The following is a 6,063-nucleotide window of genomic DNA, read 5'->3' on the forward strand; positions in this document are numbered from 1 at the left end:
TGTAAAAGTGAATAGGAGTCACGTATTGCCTACAATTTCCATGACAGAAAATAATTTATGGTTGTAGCTCATATGGGTCTGGGCAATGAATTTTGAGGCCCTGTGTTCACCAAACATCTAGGGACATGGTCTATCCAGTGGGCAGAATGCGAGAAGATAGAAGTGAGAAATTTTAATTACTTTACCCTGCTTAACTCACCCATCACACCTACTAATGCCATCTTAGAATAGTCCAGAGGCCTTTCCATCAGCTTTAATGCTAATTGGGCTTAATTAGATAATTTCTTGCCTCTGAGTCCATTGGACATGAGTTCAAGTCCCATTCAGGCACTTGTGTTCAAGGCTGATATTCCAAACGCAGCACTGAGAGAAAGCATTTCTTGCATAAATCAAGGCTTCATCTACCCTTGCAGGTGAATGTAAAAGGCACTGTGATATCATTTGAAGTAGAACAAAGGGGTCTTTTCTTGATGTCCCGAAGCTGATTGAAATTTCACCAACTCAGATGATACCAGCGAGGTTGTCCACCTTTAGTCAGGTTTGAATCTGAGAGGATCCAACACTTGGTTTTGCTGGTCATTGAAGTCTACAGCAACCTCAATAACTTCAGTAACTAATAGCTGCATGTCACAGTGGGGAGAAGATTATTCAGTCCAGCATTCCTGGGCCAGCTTCTTTAATTGAGCTATTTAGTTAGTCCCATTGCTGTGCTCTTCCTCATAAGCCTGCAATATTTTTCTCTTTCATATACGTATCCATTGCCGATTTGGAATCTACTATAAACTCTGATTCCACTGTTCTTTTAGACAGTGCATTCCAAATCATTACAACTCAGTTATAAAAATAAGCTCATATTTTTGCTTCCCAGATCACTTAACTCTGTGTGTTCCCATTATTGTATCTCCTGTCAGGAGAAACTGTTCCTGTGTAGAGTGACCTCATTGGGACTGGAGTCCACGTGGAGTGACCTCATTGGGACTGGAGTCCATGTGGAGTGACCTCACTGGGACCAGGGTCCATGTGGAGTGACCTCACTGGGACCAGGGTCCATGTGGACTGACCTCACTGGGAGCATTGTCTATGCACATTGACCCTCACTGGAAACAGTATCCATGCGCAGTGACTCACTGGAAACACAGACAGCTGCGTTGAGTAATCCTCACTGTAATCTGGTATACTTTATTCATACATAGAATGGTAGCATCTCTGGAAAGGCCCAAATTTATTTCCAATTCTAATTGCCCTTAAAAAGGTGATTGTGAGTTGCCTTTCTGAATCATTGCAGTCCATGTGGTATAGGTATACACAGAATGCCATCAAAAAGGAATTCTACAATAACACACTGAAGAAACAGCAATATAGCTCCAAGTCAGGATGGTGTACAACTTCAACGGGGTGCAGTTGTTTTCAGGCACCTACTGCCCTTGGTTTATCACATGCTTGCACTTGTAGGTTTGGAAGGTGCTGATGAAGGAAGCTTAATAAGTTGCTGCAACTTGCTGATCATCCTCAGCAATGCTTACACAGGGCACAAGTGGTGAAAGGAGTGAAGTTTAAGGTGGTAATTGTGGTGCCAAACAAGCGGGCTGCTTTATCCTGGATGGTGTCGACCTTCTTGAGTGTTGTTTGAGCTGCACCCCATCCAGGCAAATGGGGAGTATTCCATCACACTCCTGACCTACGCCTTGTCAAGACTTAGATCCTTCATCACAGAATACCCGGCCTCTGATCTGTTCTCGGAGCGACAGCATTTATGTTATTCGTCCATTGAAGTTTCAGTCCAGTAGAGACCCACGAATGTTGATGATGGAAGATTCATGGATGGGAATATCATTGAATGTCAAGCGGTCATGATTAGATTCTCTCTTGTTGGATGTTATCATTGCCTGGCACTTGTGTTTCTTTTCACTCATGTCTTACGTGCACTTCTGGCCAAACCAACATTTATTGCCCACCCCTAGTTGCCCATGAGGAGGTGGAGGTGAGCTGTCTTCTTGAATGGCTATGGTCCAACAGGGATCTGGATTTGATTCCACCCTCGGGCGACTGTCTGTGTAGTGTTTGAACATTCTCCCCGTGTCTGCGTGTGTTTCCTCCGGGTATTCTGGTTTCCTCCCACAGTTCAAAGAAGTGCAGGTTAGGGTGGATTGGCCATGGGAAATGCAGGGTTACAGGGTAGGGGGTTGGGTCTGGATAGGATGCTGTTCAGAGGGTTGGTGTGAACGTGCACATGGCCTGCTTCCATGCCGTAGGGATTCTGTGATTGATTTTCACTCTGTGTTGGATATATTATTTGCCACTTACCAGCCCAAGCCTGAATGTTACTCATAGATAGCAAGAACTGCAGGTGCTGGAGTCAGAGACAACACAGTGTGGAGCTGGAGGAACACAGCCTCTGATGCTGCCTGGCCTGCTGCGTTCCTCCAGCTCCACACTGTGTTGTCACTCTTTCAGTATTTAAGAAGTTGCAAATGGTATTGAACATTGTGCAGTCATCAGTGAACAACCCTGTCTCTGATCTTGTGATGGGACGGAGGTCATTTATGAAGCAGTGGATAATGGTTGGGCCTAGGACACTCCCCTGAGGAATTCCTACAGTGATACCCTAAAGACTGAGATGATAAGCCTCCTGTTTTAGGTGTGTCTGTAAGCAGCAGAGAGTTTTCTCTCTGATCTCCATTTAGTTCAATCTTATTGGTGTCCTTCATGCCAACCTTGGCCACATACTGAGTGCTGAAGTGCTCTGGCTGTGGTGTCATCTGCAGTCTGATACTGTCTGAGCCAAGAGGAGGTTTCGCTGTTTGTGAGAATCCACTTCAATTTTACTCGCAAAGCTCAACGCTTTCTGGCACTGAAAGCCGATAATTGATGCCACTAATGATTTACTCGATACGTTATTCTGCGTAACATATACCGCAAATGGTCAGATTCTCTGAGTCAGGTATCTTGAAGTTTATTTACAACACTAAGTTTACATAAAGCAGGCAGATTTGCCAGTGTTACAAGGGAGGGTTTAAAATAGATTGGCAGGTGGAGTAGGAGTGCCTATTGGATTGAATTGCATCTATTTCAATGCAAGAGGGCTGACAGGTAAGACTGATGAATTCGGGGTATGGATGGGTACTTGGGACTGGGATATTATAGCCGTTACAGAAACATGGCTAAGGGAGGGACAGGACTGGCAGCGTAATGTGCCAGGGTACAGGTGCTTTAGGCGGGACAAAGGTGAAGGAAAGAGGGGAGGGGGAGCTGCATTTTTGATTAAGGGCAGTATCACAGCAGTAGTCAGAGATGAAATAACTGAGGATCATACAGTGAGGCTTTGTGGGTGGAGCTAAAAAGTAAGAAGGGGATGGCAATGTTATTAGGGATGTACTATAGGCCCCCAAGTAGTCAATGGGAATTAGAGGAACAAATATGCAGGAAGACTGGGGAGACTTGCAGAAGCAATAGAGTTGTCATAGTAGGGGATTTTAATTTTCCTAACATAGATTGGGGCTACCATTGTGTTAAGGGCTTAGAAGGGGTGGAATTTGCTAAGTGTGATCAGGAAAGTTTCCTCAAGCAGTATATAGAGGGTCCTACTCAGGAAGGGGCAAAACGCAACCTACTGTTGGGAAATAGGGCAGGACGGGTGACTGAGGTGACAGTGTGGGAGCACTTTGGGACCAGTGACCATAGTTCTATTAATTTTAAAATAGTTATGGAGAAGGACAAAACTGGTCCATGGGTTCAAGTTCTAAATTGGGACAAGGTGAATTTTGATGGGAATTAGACAGGAGCTTGTAGGGGTTTATAGGCAAAGGGACCTCTGGCAAATGGGAGGCCTTTAAAAGTGTGTTAGCCACAGTTCAAGGTCTGTATGTTCCTGTGAGAGTGAAGGGCAAGGTTGGCAGAAATAGGGAACCCTGGATTACAAGAGATTTTGAGGCTTTGACCAGAAAAAAGGAGGCATGGCTCAGGAACAGGCAACTGGGATCAAGGGAATCCCTGGAGGTATATAGGGGATACAGGAGTTTGCTAAAGAAGGAAATCAAGAGGGTGAAAAGGGGGCATGAGATAGCTTTGGCTGAAAAGATTAGGGTGAATCCAAAGAGACTCTTTAAATATATTAAAGGAAAAAAAAATAACTGGAGAGAGAATAGGACCCCTCAAGGACCAAATGGACGTGTATGTGTGGAACTGCAGGAGATGGGTGAGGTCCTCAATGAATATTTCTCCTCTGTGCTTACCATGGAGAAAGACGTGAAGACTTGGGAACTTGGGGAAGTTAGTGGTGATATCTTGGGGACAGTCCATATCACAGTACAGAAGGTGTTGGAAATATTAGAATGTATGAAGGTGGATAAATCTCCTGGTCCTGACCAGATATATCTAAGAACTCTGCAAGAGGCTAGAGAAGAAATTGCGGGGACTCGGGCTCATATATTTGCATCATCGTTAGCCACGGGTGAAGTGCCGGAAGACCGGAGGGTAGCGAATGTTGTGACCTTGTTCAAGAAGGGCTGCAAAAGAAAAACCTGGGAATTATAGACCAGTAAGCTTAACATCTGTGGTAGGTAAGTTACTTGAGAAGATTCTGAGGGATAGGATATACATGCTTTTGGAAAGACAAGGTTTGATTAGGATAGTTAGCATGGCTTTGTGCATGGGAGATCATGCCCTTCAAATTTGTTACAGTTCTTTGTTGAAGTGACCAAGAAAGTTGATGAGGGAAGGCTGGTAGATGTAATCTGTATGGTTTTGAGTAAGGCTTTTGATAAGGTTCCACATGGTAGACTACTTTGGAAGGTTAGATCGCATGGAATCCAGGGAACACTGGAAAATTGGATACACAATTGGCTTGATGCTAGGAAGCAGAAGATAATATTGGAAGAATGCTTGTTGGCCTGGAGGCCTATGACTAGTGGTATACCTCAGGGCTCGGTGTTGGGGCCATTGCTGTTTCTTATCTATATCAATGATTTGGATGAGAATGTGCAAGGCATGATTAGTAAGTTTGCAGGTGACACTAAAATAGGTGGTATCGTAGACAGTGAGGAAGGTTATCAGAAATTGCAGCAGGATCTTGATCAGCTGGAAGATTGGGCCAAGAAATGACAAATGGAGTTTAATACAGATAAGTGTGAGGTGTTGCATTTTGGAAAGCCAAATCAAGGTAGGAGTTTCGTGGTGAATGGTAGGGTCTTAAGGAGTGTAATGGAACAGAGGGACCTTGGAGTGCAGGTGCATGGTTCTCTGAAAGTGGACTCACAGGTAGACAGGGCAGTGAAGAAGGCTTTTGGCGCACTAAGCTTCATCAATCAGGGCATTGAGTATAGAAGTTGGGAAGTTATAGTGCAGTGCACAGGACGTTGGTGAGGCTGCACTTGGATAATTGTGTTCAGTTTTGGTCACCTTGCTATAGGAAGGATGTTAAAGGACTGAGTTATTGGGAGAGGTTGGACAAGCCAGGACTTTTCTTCTTTCGAGCTTATAGAAGTGTATAAGATCATGACAGGCATGGCTAGGGTGAATGCACTCAGCCTTTTTCCCAGTGTTGTGGAACCAAGGACTAGAGGGCATCAGTTTAAGGTAAGAGGGGAAAGAATACATGGGAATCTGAGGACAACCTTTTTACACAGCGGGTGGTAGACATATGTAATGAGCTGCCAGCGGAAGTGGTTGAGGCGGGTATATTAACAACATTTAAAAGGCTTTTCAACAAATACATGGATAGGAAAGGTTTAGAAGGAGAGATAGTAGGAACTGCAGATGCTGGAGAATCCGAGACAACAAGGTGCAGAGCCGGATGAACACAGCAGGCCAAGCAGCATCGTAGGAGCAGCAAGGCTGACGTTTCGGGCCTAGACCCTTCATCAGAAATGGGGGAGGGGAAGGGGGTTCTGAAATAAATAGGGAGAGAGGGGGAGGCGGATAGAAGATGGATAGAGGAGAGGATAGGTGGAGAGGAAACAGACAGTTCGAAGAGGCGGGCATGGAGCCAGTAAAGGTGAGTGTAGGTGGGGAGTTAGGGAGGGGATAGGTCAGTCCAGGGAGGACGGACAGGTCAAGGGGGCGGGA

The sequence above is a fragment of the Rhincodon typus genome, chromosome 13 (assembly GCF_021869965.1).
Source record: "Rhincodon typus isolate 14 chromosome 13, sRhiTyp1.1, whole genome shotgun sequence".
Classification (NCBI taxonomy): Eukaryota; Metazoa; Chordata; class Chondrichthyes; order Orectolobiformes; family Rhincodontidae; genus Rhincodon; species Rhincodon typus.